The 16,698-nt window shown below is 44.2% G+C and overlaps 1 pseudogene; it reads right to left on the bottom strand.

Moving 5' to 3' along the window:
- Positions 1 to 16,698, bottom strand: part of LOC129860062 (ribonuclease 3-like) — a 169,662-nt pseudogene that overhangs the window by 72,771 nt on the left and 80,193 nt on the right.

Below are 16,698 nucleotides of genomic sequence, written 5' to 3'. Positions count from 1 at the left end.
CTAAAACAGGGAATTGTTACTAGGATTAAAACTGAGTTTAAATGTATTTGGCTAAGGTGTATGTAAACTTCTGACTTCAACTCTATTAGTCACTGGGTCTGAGATACACACACATTGGGTATGCTAAAGGACATAGCACACTTATGTAGCACATGGCTAATCAATTGAGGTAGAGGAGGCTGTGGTGATGGTGAGCATTAGGAAGCCATTTATTTTCTACCCCTCGCTGGGCTTGGCACTGTTAGCTGGCTGAGGTAGTGGAGTGGGGCTGTCAGAACCAGCTCCTACCTGTGTGAGTGTGTGTTCAGCATTGCCTGCTTGCACTGTGTAAGCCTAGCACACTCTACTGGTAGCCCATGTCCAGAAACCAAGTACAACAGGCTAAAAGAGTGTTTGTGCAAATCTAACAAGAACAAATACACAATCACAATAAACGTGTGATATTGTATAAATTGATTTCACAGGGATGTTTTAATGTGCTCCAGTCTCATGGCCTATGTATTCCATTCAAGGGAATAAATTTGATCATTGCCCATAGGGTTTCACCCATTTACAGTGGGCACCAAAATAGACATTTGTGAATGTTGAATCAGCAGACAATTTAAAATCTAGAATTGTTTTACTGAGGGGTTCGACTTGAATGTTCTTTTCAGATACCACTCCATTTTGTTTTTTTCTTCTCTCCACGCTGTCATTAAAAACCCAGCATCGTTCCATTCTGTGTGGTTATGGACTTTGATGGGGTGAGGGCTGTCTGTTGCTGCTGTACAAAACCAACAAAAAGTTAGTCACATAGCGCTGTGGCGACCACATTTGTTGTCATGGCAACCCCTGGAACATTTTTTTTAGGATGGACGGGGATGGGGACGGGGGGATTGATAATAGGCAGTAGTAGATTAATCTATTGGGGGTGAGTGCTATTGTCATTATGGAGATTACTGCTCAAATAACCACTTTTCTAAGAATGGAGCAGAATGCTTCGTCTCAACAATATCCAATATATTACAATCGCTCAGACACTCACACACTGTGGAGGCTGTCTAGAGAGGCCCTTCCTTCACCTGTAAGATGGCATAATAACCTTGAGCTGTTTCTATAACAAACTAACATCATTAACCTGTTGGGGATGGGGGCGCTGTTTAGACTATTTATGCTAATGTGGCTAATTTTTTAAACGGCTTCCCACAAAATCCTTGATCGTACAATATGCATATTATTATTATTATTGGATAGAAAACAGTCTATAGTTTCTATAGGAGTTGAAATTTTGTCTCTAAGTGGAACAGAGCCCATTCTACAGCAATTTCCCTGACATGGAGTCAGATTTGAGAAACGTTGGCCACTTTTCTGAAGTCATTTAAACGGGCACTGTCGTTGCTATGACTATACGGACACTTCTTACGTCTTCCCCTGGATGCCTTTACGTGATGACGATTCCAACGGGCTCGATTGCTCGTTCACAGGCACTACAAATGAAAAAAACCTTTAGCTAGCAAGTCTTTTCTTGCTGCGTAACGCGCGTGGAAGACACCGACCCTCTCCTGTTCCAAGCATTAGTTTAGCCTGTTATATTTCTCCGGTCATCTTTTCACTCGTTATAGGAGTTACAAACATCACAAAGTAGTTAATTTAAAGCGTTTTATAGCAATTTATATCCGTTTAGTGCGATTTTGGGACATTTATTTTTGCAACGATGTGAAAAGTTGGGAACGCTTTTCAGTTCATCCCGAACGTAGTTGACATTTCCACATGGCAAGAGGACAGCTTTCCACCAAAAGACGATTTCTCCCAAGAAAGGATCATTTGCCCAAGATACTGATGGAAGAACAGCTCAAGGTAGGACATTTTTATTATGATAAATCGTGTTTCTGTCGAAACATTTTAGTGGCTTAGGACGCCATGTTTTTTGACGTAGCTTCGCTTGGCGCAAACTGTATTGAAAAGTAAGGATAAATTAAAAAATGTAATAACGCAATTGTATTAAGAATTAAATTGTCTATCAATCCCTGTCCACCCTATATTTTTTAGTCACGTTTATGAGTATTTATGTATAAGAGTAGATCACTGTCTAAGTGGCGCAAGGACGTTTTCTTTACCAGCTTGTCTACATTTCACATTGTCTAACCATGATTTTGGTGGCTAAATATAAACATTTTCGATCAAACTGTATATGCATGTTGTAATGTGATGTTACAGGAGTGTCATCGGAAGAATTCTGAGAAGGTTAGTGAAAAAATTAATATCTTTTGGCGATGTTGACTTTTATCGCTCACTTTGGCTAGAATCAATGCTGGGCTGCTATGTGCTATGTGCTACGCTAATATAACGATTTATTGTGTTTTCGCTGTAAGACACTTAGAAAATCTGAAATATTGTCTGTATTCACAGGATCTGTGTCTTTCGATTCGTGTATGCTGTGTATTTTTACGAAATGTTTGATGATTAGTAGTTAGGTAAACACGTTGCTCATTGTAATTATTCTAGTCCATTTGTGATGGTGGGTGCAATTGTAAACTATGCCATATACCTGAAATATGCACTTTTTTCTAACAAAACCTATCCCATACCATAAATATGTTATCAGACTGTCATCTAATGAGTTTTTTTGTTGGTTAGGGGCTATAAATATCTTAGTTTAGCCGAATTGGTGATGGCTACTGGTGTTGGTGGACAAATAAAAGATGGTGGAATATGCTAATGTGTTTTTAGGTAATAGATGTACATCTTTACATATTGTGTCTTCCCTGTAAAACATTTTAAAAATCGGAAATGTTGACTGGATTCATAAGATCTGTGTCTTTCATTAGCTGTATTGGACTTTAATGTGTGAAAGTTAAATATTTTAAAAAAATATTTTTTTTGAATTTCGCGGCACTGGTTTTTCAGTGGGGGGGGGGGGGGTGTGCCGCTAGCGCCACGCTGATCCTAGACAGGTTAAGACATTCACATCTACATATTTCACAGGCTCCCTATGGAGAGTTGATATGTTAGATTTTCCTGTATTGAATTATAGTACAGTCATTTAGAAACTAGTGGAAGGCAAGGTGTTGTGTAAAAAAACTGTCACGTTGAACTGTCTCTGTGTGAAAAAGGCATGAATGTTAAACCAATTAGGGATTCATTTTAAACCCGCTAGGGACATTGGCTGAGTCCCAAATGGTACGATACGCCCTATGTAATGTGCTACTTTTGATCAGGGTCTATGGCGCTCTGGTCAATAGTAGCACACTTTGTAGGGAATAGGATGACATTTGGGACATGGGGCTGCAGTTGATGCAACAATTTTGGATAGTTTATGCAGTGGTACCCAGGAGTTTTTATTTTTTCTCCCTCTGCTGGTGTAAACCTCTGGATCCCAAATGGCATGCTATTCCCTTTATTGTGCACTACGTTTGATCAGGGCCATATTACTCTGGTCAAAAGTAGGGCACTGTATAGGGAATAGGGTGCCATTTGAGAAACAAGCCATTTTGTTTTGGTCTGTCATAAACAACTGGTATGGGACTGAAGTTCTCTGACCATAATAACACACAATGGAACTGACAGCAGAGAAACAGAGGGATAGGGAGAGAAAGAGGGACGGAATGAGAGAGAGAGAGAGCGGGAGATAAATAAAAGAGAGAGAAACAGACGGTGAGTGGTGAGTAAGTGACAGTGTATAGGCCCATGAGCATCCATGTGTGAATGTAACACCACTCTGAACAGAGACAACCCTCAGTGGGCAGAGAACACCACATTGAAAGAAATGGAGAGGCCTTCAGCTTGACACATCCCAAATGGCACCCCATTTCATACATAGTGCCCTACTTTTGACCAGAACCGAATAGGTTTCACTTAAATTTAGTGCACTACATAGGCAATAGGGTGCCATTTGTGTCATAGCCCTCTTATAACTTTGGTAATGTGGTGTGTAAAGACCAATTGGGAGTGTTAAGTTATAGACAGAGTTTTCTGTAACTGGTATGGCTGACAAAGTGTAAATCTTTATTTTATTGTTCCATCATGGGGAGAATTCAGCTGCTGGTGATGACACTGATATTTTAAACTCCAACACATTTAAATTATCCTTCATTCTATCCGTTACTCACTTCTACTCCCCCTCGCTTCCTCCCACATACACTAATTAATACACCCACACTTACACACCTTACCTCCCTCCCTCCAGCTCACTCCCTCCCATTTCCAGTGCTCCCTCACTTATTTGTAAACCCACTCCCTACACCTCCTCCCACCCTCCCTCCCTCTCTTTCTCACTCTTTCCCAGAAATCTTTCCCTGTCCTCATCTCCCGACACCAGTGAATCCAACACCTGTGTTATCAGTGCCATCATTTAGATAATGACTATAGAGAGAGAAACAGTGTGTGTCGTTAGACTATTGCTATAAGAGAGAGAACCAGAGCGCGCAGCAGGCAGTCTTGTTGCTATAGCCAAGGGATGTTTATCTGCTCCGCACTGTTTGTTTCTATTGTCTATGAATCTAGGAGAGGGCGTGTGTGTGTGTGTGTGTGTGTGTGTGTGTGTGTGTGTGTATGTTTATGCTTTCTGTGCATTTGACTCCGAATGCCTTTCTGTGGCTTTAGCAGTCGAGCCGCCTCCCTTTCTTCGCTGGGATGAAGTGGTTTGCTAATTCTTCTGTAACATTTGTTGTTTTAGGTAGAAACTTTTGATAACGCACCTCATTATATTTCTTACCCCTTTTTCCCCCCTCAATTTCGCAACTCCCGTACAGACTCAGGAGAGGCGAAGGTCGAGAGCCTTGCATCCTCCGAAACACAACCCAACCGAGCGCACTGCTTCTTGACACAATGCCCACTGAACCCGGAAGCCAGCACACCGATGTGTCGGAGGAAACACCATACACCTGGCAAGGGTGTCAGCGTGTACTGCGACCCTCCCCGCCTGCCACAGGAGTCGCTATTGCGCAATGGGACAAGGACATCCCTGCTGGCCAAACCCTCCCCTAACCCGGACGCTGGGCCAATTGTGAGCCGCCCATGAGTCTCCCAGTCGCGGCCGGTTGCGACAGAGCCTGGACTCGAACCCAGAATCTCTAGTGGCAGAGCTAGCACTGCGATGCATTGCGTTAGACCACTGCACCACTCGGGATGTCCTTGCACCTTATTTTCTATCGCCCAGAGTTGTTGCCTTAATCCACAACCATTCAAGCAAATCCGGGTGCATCTATTGTATCTATTTACTGTAGTTGAAACCCTCACAACAGCCTGTGTACAGAGGCAGCCTTTGTCACTGCATCCCAAATGGCACCCTATTCCATACATAATGTACTACTTTTTACCAGGGCCCTTAGGGCCATATAGGGAATGGGGTACCATGTGGGACACAGCCTGTATTCTGTATGCCTCCTTAGTCTGAGCAAGAGGGCTAACAAAATCAGCAGCACGCATCTCTCTCTGTGTAGAAACACAGACCCCCGCTTCACACAGACCCCCGCATCACACACACACACACACACACACACACACACACACACACATTACAAAATAATGGATTTTAGCCTACTCATTGATTGAAATAGCTGTCAATGTAGTGTGAGAACTGCTGATACAGCTGTTTGTTGCTGTTGGAATGAAACATGTGCTTTAATAAGCGCAATCATCGCACAACAATTCTAAAGGCAATCACGTGTAAAAAAACAACAACAACGAATGGCCATGACTGAACAGAGCTACTACTTTTATTTCTCAACTGGTAAATGAAGCATGATTCCCATTCGCCATTCAAGTGCATAGACAACTAGGCAGACTTCAGCGCATCACACACCACTTTGCTATCAGCTGGAGGCAGTATGCATTTTGAAAACATATACTTAATTGTTTGAAACCTGAACATGAAGCGTGTCACTCCTGGGCAGCAGGTAGCCTAGTGGTTAGAGCGTTGGGCCAGTAACCAAAAGGTTGCTGGCTTGAATACCCAAGCTGACAAGGTACAAATCTGTCGTTCTGCCCCTGAGCAAGGCAGTTAAGGGCGCTGAAGATGTGGATGTCGATTAAGGCAGCCCACGCAACCTCTCTGATTCAGAGGGGTTGGGTTAAATGCGGAAAACACATTTCAGTTGAATAAATTCAGTTGGACAACTTACAAGGTATCCCCCTTTCCCCTTATTTCAAAGTTGCCTAGCAAATATCCAACCAACTTATTGTTTAATAAAGACTTCCATTTGACATTGAAACCTGTAGGGTTTTCTCTCATGTTCTATTTGTTTTCAAATCAACTTTCTTTCATTTTCCAGTAGCCAAAGGCACAATCCTAGTCATATTAGCAACCCATGCTAGCCTATTTAGATTGGATTTGATGTAACAGGAGATTTGGTGTTTTCCCGCTAATTGAATGGAACGAACATTTGCACGTAGCCTACTGCCTTGTGCTCATTGTGTGAAGAAATAATAGTTATCAACCTTTTATGCTAAACTATCTGATCTGTTGCATCAGCCTCATTGCTTTTTAGAGTTTTTTGGATGTCACCTAGGCTTACTGGTTGTATGAATTTGGGATCTATGATTCTTTAAAAAAAAGAAAAGCCAATAATCCTCTGTGGCCAAATTATGTTTTCTGGTATAGTAGCCTATTTTGAATGGTTTTCATTTTTTTCTGTATAGAGAGGGGTAATCTAATTAGGCTATACACTTTTTGGCAATTGAATTCTATTTACTTTAGGGAAAGTTTGCCCTAGCCGCGTGGACGTGCCACCTATTTAATCCATCTTCAAATTGCTCATCGGGAATTCAGTAAGAATGATGCAGGCCATTCCATCTGAATTGCATGTTCTGTTATTAAGACGAACTCCCATAAACTAAATGTGATTTCTGTCAGTCTGAGAACGGTGGTAGACTCCCAAATCTGGTTACGCAACCAATGAATATGGGTCCAAATTAAAATGCTGCCGGTCAAATGTCCAGCTCTACAATTTCCTAATGGAACCCCTGACGCGCGCGCACACACTCTGTAAAAACACAGACCCTGCATCACACACTAACTCAATAGACTGTTGTTGAGCTGCATGGCCAGAGGGCAGTCACAGACAGAACCAAGGACGTTGAATCCGCACTACGAAAGTAGAACGGGTGAACACACTCAGGTGCACACACAGATCTCCACACACACACACACAAGGAGGAGGAGGTAGGAACACTGCAATAAACAGTATTAGTCAGTTAGTGATTAAGTGATTGTACCTCTCCATTGAAATGCAGCCTGCCAAACAGCTGCTTTGATTCCTCTACACCGCCCTCCAAATACCTCCACACTAAAAGAGAGACAGAATAAAGGGAGGGAAAAAATAGAGAAGGTAGGATGAGATTAATAAAAAATATAGACGACTCAGATATGGAAAATATATGTTAGGTGTAGGAACGCTGTTGGCTGGGCATACACACACTCCTCGGGAGGGATGACAAATCACGTGTGTTTTTTTGTTTCTTTACCTCCATTTTCTCCCAAATTTCGTGGCATCCAATTGTTAGTAGTTACTGTCTTGTCTCATCGCTACAACGTACGGGCATGGGAGAGACGAAGGTCGAAACACAACCCAACCAAGCCGCACTGCTTCTTAACGCAGCGCGGATCCAACCCGGAAGCCAGCCCCACCAATGTGTCGGAGGAAACACCGTGCACCTGGCGACCTTGGTTAGCGTGCACTGCTCCAGGCCCGCCACAGGAGTCGCAAGTGCACGGTGAGACAAGGATATCCCTACCGGCCAAACCCTCCCTATCCCGGACGACGCTAGGCCAATTGTGCGTCGCCCATGGACCTCCCGGTCGCGGCCGGCTGCGACAGAGCCTGGGCTCGAACCCAGAGTCTCTGGTGGCACAAGTCTCTAGACCACTGCCCCAGCCGGGAGGCTTGTGCTTTTTAATACAACATTTCCTTAGTTCAAATTTGAGCAATCACTGTTTGACAACCACTTTCCAGATGGAAAAGTTGACATTAATTGAACTCTGCAGAATTTGTTATAATTGCTTTATTAAAAGTTGTTTTTTTTTTTGCATAGCTTTTCATGTTAAAATGACCACTGTATGTATGTGTGTCCCACCTCCGTGCGTGTGCGTGTGTGCGCGTCAGCCCCCTCTGTCACAGAGTGCAGTAGGAGGCAGGGAGAAATGGCATGGCTTCATCACCACAGTGACAGGAGATGAAACTAACCAAGGTCACATAAACAACAGGACTTAGTTCTGTGTGACAAGATGTGCTGTGCAAACACCTCTCATATGAATGCCGAACACACAAATGCGCATGTACACACACACACACAATCACAACTCTCATACGAGCTGCAGACACACACGCGGAGACAGTGTACAATGTTTTAAAATGTTCAAAAGATACACACTTGAGAGGAAACATACACATAAACAAGGAGACAAACAAAAAAAAAAAAAAATTGTTTTCTGTCACAGCACGAAGTGAGAGCATCTGCTGTTGCAATAATACCTCTCTCTCCATCTCTATATCCCCCTCTCTCCTCTCTCTTTTATCCCCACATCTCACTCTCCTTCTTCGCTGTTCTCTTTCTGTCTCTCCCTCGGTGTCTCTCTCTCCGGTGTACTGCAGGAGCTGCTTCGGCACACAAACCAGTGTTTGAGAACACCAATCATTTACTCTCGACAAAAGTTGTTGTTTATCGTTGGGGCTTTTATTAACATTGATGTGTTGCAATCGTCTTCTGTTAAGTTGCCTACAACTTCATCCCACACCACACTAAGGAAGGTTCATTCAATTTAGAAAAAGCAATAAAACCCTGGCAAATTGAAAATACAATTGTGCAGTGCTTCTTTAATGTGCATAAATGAGCCCATTGGAGATGGTTGTGATGTGTGGTTTTGCTCAAAGTGCCTTTATAAACGACATCAAACGCAGATATGTTAGATTCGTCCTCCAGGAAAGGAAACAGCTTGCCTCACACACCACCAAAACTCACGTGACCACACGTGAGAACACATGCTCGCACACACACATGTTCGAGACACACACACACACACACACAAAGCATCTTATCTGTGATGAAACCCCTTCCAGCTGCCTTTGAGGTCGAGACCTCTAATCTTGCCATGACAGTGTGAGTGTTTCCGTGCGGGCGTGCCCGCTGTATCCTCACTGCAAGGGGATCAAATAGGGGGAATGGATCCTCTGAAGGACATCTTCCCACTCCTATATTTGTGCTGAGATATGTGGTTTTACCATGATTCGACCACAACTTTGGAGATCCTACACAGCAGATGGTTCTTAAACATCTCGTCTGGGACTCTCAGCCATGCATTTGATCCATTTGATCTATTCCAGAGCTGTACACCTGATTCAACGTCTCAACAAATCATCTAGCCCTTGGTTAGTGAATCCGGTGTGGTAAGTCTTAGGGCTACAAGAAAATTGTGAAAGGTCTGGGGGTCCGCGAGGAGAGAGTTGAGATCCACCGCGTCTAAAGGACATCCTCCCACTTCCAGATTTGTGCTTAGATTTGTGGTTTGACCGTTAGTCGACCACAGCTCTGGATGCTCCAACACAGCAGATGTTTCCTCTGAAGATTATAAGGCAGCTATGAGGAGAAACACACCCCTGGCTGCTTTCTCTCTCTACAGGTATATTTCTTATTGATATTGACTGTACAATACAATATAGGCTATATTTCAAGAGCTAAGGGCTTTTCCTGTGGTTTTGATGATCCATCACTGATACTGACTCCCTGGAAGTTACAGAAAGTAGAAGTTATGGACGGGAAGTTGACGATTCAAAGAGTTTTGCCTCTTATTGCATTTCTCAAACTTTCCCAAGAATAGGGGAGTGGGAACCTCAAGGGAAGGAAAAATGTATTAAAACATCTCAAAGTAACACCTTCGGTGTCAATCAAAGAGCCAGTAGATGAAAATTAAGATAATTCTAGAGAGGGATGGAAATAGAGAGAGAGCTAGAGAGAGAGAGAGCACTTTGACAAGAATTCTGTCCGTGGAAAGATTACCCTGCAGCGGTCCGACCAACCGCACAACATGCAGTGATCATTACATGGAGCCAGTCAAGTCAGCTCCATCCATCGTCAGGCTAACCAGCCTGGCTGCTGCCTTCGACGACTTACATTACCTGCCAACCGAAACAGAGAGAGATACAGACATAAACACGGAGATAGAGACACAGAGAGAGAAGCTTTTGTCAAAAGTAGTATACTATGTAGGGGATAGAATGCTATTTGGGATGCGGCCACAATTGGAGACCCAGGCAGCAGATGCATCTCAAGTTCTCAGCAGACCCCCCCCCCCCCCCCCACACACACACACACACACACACACACACCCAGCCACAGTTCGCTCGCGCAAACCTTCCATTTCTCCTGCCCTCCCTTACTATCTAGCTAGCCAACCGAGTCAGTAATTGCCGGTAAGTAACCTTGACTTACGCCATGACCTGGCCAGAACAACTCTTACAGCAACTGTACAGTTTCAGATTCATACCCAGGAAGTTACTGAAGCCAGAACACATATATTTATTATGCATCAAAAATGGCACCCTATTCCTTTTCATGTGCACTACCTTTGACCAGGGCCCATAGGGCTCTGTTCAAAAGCAATGCACTATAAAGGGAATTTGGTGCAATTTGTGATCCAGGTCAGGGCCATTCATGTCATTAACGACTATAATATACCTGTTGTCTTTGCGTCAGATTTAGGGACAGGCAGGTGCTACATTTACATTAGTAATTTAGCAGTGGCTCTTATCCACAGCGTCTGTATACGCAGACATGCTTTTGTGCTGCTGCACGCTACAGTTCTCTTTAGGGAAAAAACATTGAAATACTGAGACGCCCTTCTGATAAACAGGGTCCAGAGCTCAAAATATCTGACAGTCACATTAATAACTTCAAATGAATTATTCAAAAAAGCTCAGGCTCTAATCCATCAAATACAAATAAAGCAGTTTTTCCCTCTCTCCTCCTCTCTGCTTTGCTCCGGCCCGGCAGCCCAACCAAACGACATGCAAAACTGTGCGGGCACATTAATGACAAAATAAACGGAACAAGAAAATAAATGAAACTTTGTCGTCGCCGCACCGAGACTGCTGATTGCATTCCAAACATCAAACATCTTAACTATTCCAAACTAAAAGGGGTTGAGGGAAACAAAGGACAGAGAGTGAGAGAAATAATAAAAAAAGGGAGAGAAAAACAGTGAGAGAGCGAGAGAGAGGAACCGAGCAGAGATAACTATCCCTCCATTGCTACCATCCACAGCAATTAACAATGGAGCTGTGCTCGCTCAATAAATTCACCGTCTCTGCATTGTGCAAATCTGACATTCAGACGAGTGAAACATAATCCCGTTCTCTGCTCTCTTAATAGGAAGAGTGTTGAGATTGAAGAGCGTTGAGGCTGAACAGAGAGAGAGACAGACAGACAGACAGAGAGAGAGAGAGAGAGAGCGAGGGAGAGAAACTCATAATGATCCACCATCTGAATCGTGGCAGTGCCTGGTGGCTGCTGGCACACTATAATCCACAGATCAAATACACAGGGAAATTAGGGCCATAAAACAGAACGTAAGTCCTTTCTTCTTCTTTTTCAAATTCTTTCCTCTTTCCAAGCGGTTCAATAGGATGGAAGGAAGGAAAGAAGACGAGAGGGCTTATCAGTTGTCACGCCCTGGCCTTATTATTCTTTGTTTTCTTGATTATTTTAGTTAGGTCAGGGTGTGACATGGGTAATGTTTATGTTTTGTTGGTTTTGGATGTTTATGTGGTAAAGGGGTTATGGGGTGTAAAATATGGTTTTGTGTTTAGTGTAGATGTCTAGCGTTGTCTATGTTGGTGAGTGATCTAGAAGAGTCTATGGTTACCTGAATAAGTTCCCAATTAGAGACAGCTGATGTCGGTTGTCTCTGATTGGGAGCCTTATTTAGGGTAGCCATAGGCTCTCATTAATTGTGGGTAATTGTCTATGTCAGAACGTTTGTAGCCTGTCTGTCTATGCACAACGTTTGTAGCTTCACGGTCGTTTTGTTATTTTGTATAGTTTGTATTAAGTGTTCGTATTTCATTTAAATAAATTCATTATGACTGCATACCTTGACGCGTATTGGTCCGACCCATGCTTCTCCTCTTCAGAAGAAGAGGAGGAGAACGATCGTGACATCAGTCATGACCTCAAGGAGAGGAGTGGAGGATGGAGGGAGGGGAAGAGAAAGCTTGCGGCAGCCCCATCGAAAAGGCTGAGGGAGAAAGTATTTTGTTTACATTGCAAGAGGTAAAAGAGAGAGAAAGGAGAGAAAACGAAGACACAGGAGAATGTAAAGGCGAACTGGGCCAAAATAAACCAAATGGGAATGGACCACTCTGCCAGGAAGTTATTAATGACAAGATATCAGAAAAGCTCAATTTTCCATTGAACACTTTGAATAATGCAGGGTTGCAGGCGTTCATTTGCATTACAGATACCGCTTTACCTTTCCACCTCTCTCTCTCTCCCTTCCTCCCTCCATTCTTTCCCTCCTCTCCCTTCCTCACTCCCCGCCAAAGAGTGGCCCTGCTTCAGGGCAAGCAGATATAGACATTGCATGTGGGTGCGTGCGTTTGTACCATAGTGAGACAGGAGAGTCAGTCAGTCTATGCAAAGTAGGAGATTATCTGCCGCTTCCGATTGCTTCCTGCATAGCCAGGGATTAAAGGTCACCACGGCACATAAACAAATACAACAAGGGTCACAAAACACATCCAACAACCACTTAAAACCATCCACTCTTCGCTACGCTCTTCAAATATAGATGTAGATGCATGTCATATTTCATCTCTCTTCTTTAAAAAAGGACAAATTAAAGAGTCGAGAAACCTATCTGAATTTTATGTGAATAAGAGAAGGCACAGGAAAGATCAGAGCTGTGCATTAAAATAATATGTTCCAAAATGGAAGACACATCTACAGAAGAAAAGCAAATTGTTTTCAGGGATGTTTGAGTGAGTCTGTGTGTGTGTGTGTGTCTGTCTGTCAGTGAGTCTGTGTGTGTGTCTGTCTGTCAGTGAGTCTGTGTGTGAGTCTGTGTCTGTCAGTGAGTCTGTGTGTGTGAGTCTGTGTCTGTGTGTGAGTCTGTGTGTGTGAGTCTGTGTCTGTCAGTGAGTCTGTGTGTGTGAGTCTGTGTCTGTCAGTGAGTCTGTGTGTGTGAGTCTGTGTCTGTCAGTGTGTGAGTCTGTGTCTGTCAGTGAGTGAGTCTGTGTCTGTCAGTGAGTGAGTCTGTGTGAGTCTGTGTGTGAGTCTGTGTGTGAGTCTGTGTGTGAGTCTGTGTGTGAGTCTGTGTGTGAGTCTGTGTGTGAGTCTGTGTGTGAGTCTATGTGTCTGTCAGTGTGTGAGTCTGTGTCTGTCAGTGTGTGAGTCTGTGTCTGTCAGTGTGTGAGTCTGTGTCTGTCAGTGTGTGAGTCTGTGTCTGTCAGTGTGTGAGTCTGTGTCTGTCAGTGTGTGAGTCTGTGTCTGTCAGTGTGTGAGTCTGTGTCTGTCAGTGTGTGAGTCTGTGTCTGTCAGTGTGTGAGTCTGTGTCTGTCAGTGTGTGAGTCTGTGTGTGTCTGTGTGTGTCTGTGAGTAAGCGAGTAAGCGAGTAAGCGAGTAAGCGAGTCTGTGAGTCTGTGAGTCTGTGAGTCTGTGAGTCTGTGAGTCTGTGAGTCTGTGAGTCTGAGAGTAAGTGAGTAAGTGTGTAAGTGAGTAAGTGTGTAAGTGAGTCTGTGTAAGTGAGTCTGTGTAAGTGAGTCTGAGTAAGTGAGTCTGAGTAAGTGAGTCTGAGTAAGTGAGTCTGAGTAAGTGAGTCTGAGTAAGTGAGTCTGAGTAAGTGAGTCTGAGTAAGTGAGTCTGAGTAAGTGAGTCTGTGTGTGAGTAAGTGAGTGAGTCTGTGTGAGTAAGTGAGTGAGTCTGTGTGAGTAAGTGAGTGAGTCTGTGTGAGTAAGTGAGTGAGTCTGTGTGAGTAAGTGAGTGAGTCTGTGTGAGTAAGTGAGTGAGTCTGTGTGAGTAAGTGTGTGAGTCTGTGTGAGTAAGTGTGTGAGTCTGTGTGAGTAAGTGTGTGAGTCTGTGTGAGTAAGTGTGTGAGTCTGTGTGAGTAAGTGTGTGAGTCTGTGTGAGTGAGTGAGTCTGTGTGAGTGAGTGAGACCTTGAGTGAGTGAGACCTTGAGTGAGTGGGTCCTTGAGTGAGTGAGTCCTTGAGTGAGTGAGTCATTGAGTGAGTGAGTCATTGAGTGAGTCCGTGAGTGAGTGAGTCCGTGAGTGAGTGAGTCCGTGAGTGAGTGAGTCTGTCTGTCTGTCTGTCTGTCTGTCTGTCTGTCTGTGTGAGTGAGTGAGTGTGTGTGAGTCTGTATGTGGGAGTGAGTGAGACTGTGAGTGGATCTGTGAGTGAGTGAGTGAGTCTGTGTGTGAGTGAGTGAATCTGTGTGTGTGAGTGAGTCTGTGTGTGAGTGAGTGAATCTGTGTGTGAGTTAGTCTGTGTGTGTGAGTACGTCTGTGTGTGTGAGTATGTCTGTGTGTGTGAGTACGTCTGTGTGTGTGTGTGTGTCTGAGTAAGTCTGTGTGTGTGTGTGTGTGTCTGAGTAAGTGTGTTTGAGTGATTGAGTGAGTGAGTGTGTTTGAGTGAGTGAGTGAGTCTGAGTGAGTTAGTGAGTGTGAGTGAGTTAGTGAGTGTGAGTGAGTGTGTATGTGTGTTTGAGTGAGTCTGTGAGTGGATCTGTGAGTGAGTGAGTGAGTCTGTGTGTGAGTGAGTGGATCTCTGAGTGAGTGAGTGAGTGAATCTGTGTGAGTGAGTGAGTCTGTGTGTGAGTGAGTGAGTCTGTGTGTGAGTGAGTGAATCTGTGTGTGAGTTAGTCTGTGTGTGTGAGTTAGTCTGTGTGTGTGAGTACGTCTGTGTGTGTGAGTACGTCTGTGTGTGTGAGTCCGTCTGTGTGTGTGTGTGTGTGTGTCTGAGTAAGTCTGTGTGTGTGTGTGTGTCTGAGTAAGTGTGTTTGAGTGATTGAGTGAGTGTGTCTGTGAGTGAGTGAGTGTGAGAGTGAGTGAGTGAGTGTGAGAGTGAGTGAGTGAGTGAGTGAGTGAGTGAGTGTGTGTGTGTGTGTGTGAGTCTGAGAGTGAGTGAGTGAGTGAGTCTTTGTGTGTGAGTGAGTGAGTGAGTGAGTGAGTGAGTGGGTGAGTGAGTGTGTGCGTGTGTGAGCGAGAAAGTTATGGAGTATGAGTGAGTGATGGAGTCTGTGATGGACTATGTGAGTGAATGAGTGTGTCTGTGTGAGTGACCCTGTGTGAGTGAGTCTGTGTGTGTGAATGAGTGAGTCTGTGTGTGAGTGAGTGAGTGAGTGAGTCTGTGTGTGAGTGAGTGAGTGAGTGAGTGAGTGAGTGAGTGAGTGAGTGAGTGAGTGTGTGTGTGTGTGTGTGTGTGAGCGAGTGAGTGATGGAGTCTGTGATGGAGTATGTGAGTGAATGAGTGCGTCTGTGTGAGTGAACCTGTGTGAGTGAGTCTGTGTGAGTGAGTGAATCTGTGTGTTTGAGTAAGTCTGTGTGTGTATGTGAGTAAGTCTCTGTGTGTGAGTGATTGAGTGAGTGTGTGTATCTGTGTGTGTGTGTGTGTGTGTGTGTGTGTGTGTGTGTGTGTGTGTGTGTGTGTGTGTGTGTGAGTGTGTGTGTGTGTGTGAGAGTAAGTGATGGAGTATGAGTGAGTGAGGGAATATGTGAGTGAATGAGTGAGTGTGTGAGTGATCCTGTGTGAGTGAGTTTGTGAGTGAGTCTGTGTGAGTGATGGAGTGAGTGAATATGTGAGTGAATCTGTGTGAGTGATGGAGTCTGAGTGAGTCTGTGTGAGTGATGGAGGGATGGCGTCTGAGTGAGTGAGTCTGTTTGAGTGAGTATGTGTGAGTGATGGAGTGATGGAGTCTGAGTGAGTGAGTTTGTTGGTGTGTCTGTGTGAGTGAATATGTGACTGCGTCTGTGTGAGTGATGAGTGAGTGAGTCTGTTTGTGTGAGTGAGGAAGTCTGTGTGAGTGAGAATGTATATGTGTGTGTGTGTGTGTGTGAGTGAGTGTGCGTGTGAGTCTGTGTGAGTGAGTGTGCGTGTGAGTCTCTGTGTGAGTGTGTGTGTGTGTGTGTGTGTGTGTGTGTGTGTGTGTGTGTGTGTGTGTGTGTGTGTGTGTGTGTGTGTGAGAGAGTAAGTGATGGAGTATGAGTGAGTGAGGGAGTATGTGAGTGAATGAGTGAGTGTGTGAGTGATCCTGTGTGAGTGAGTTTGTGAGTGAGTCTGTGTGAGTGTGAGTGAGTGAGTGAGTGTGTGTGTGTGTATGAGAGTGATTGAGTGAGTGAGTGAGTGAGTGTGAGTGATTCTGTGAGTGAGTCTGAGTGAGTGAGTGAGTAAGTGTTGTGTGTATGTGTGAGTGAGTCTGAGAGTGAGTGATTCTGTGTGTTTGAGTGAATATGAGTGAGTGAGAGAGTGAGTGAGTAAATGAGTGAATATGTGTGTGTGAGTGAGTATGAGTGAGTGGGAGAGTGAGTGAGTGAATGAGTGAGTCTGTGTGTGTGTGAGTGAGTGAGTGTGTGAGTGAGTAAGTGAGTGTGAGTGAGTCTGAGAGTGAGTGAGTCTAAGAGTGAGTGAGTCTGAGAGTGAGTGAGTCTGAGAGTGAGTGAGTCTGAGAGTGAGTGAGTCTGAGAGTGAGTGAATGTGTATCTGTGTGTGTGTGTGTGTGTGTGTGTGTGTGT

The sequence above is a fragment of the Salvelinus fontinalis genome, chromosome 7 (assembly GCF_029448725.1).
Source record: "Salvelinus fontinalis isolate EN_2023a chromosome 7, ASM2944872v1, whole genome shotgun sequence".
Classification (NCBI taxonomy): Eukaryota; Metazoa; Chordata; class Actinopteri; order Salmoniformes; family Salmonidae; genus Salvelinus; species Salvelinus fontinalis.
This window is presented reverse-complemented; position numbering and strand designations above follow the sequence as displayed.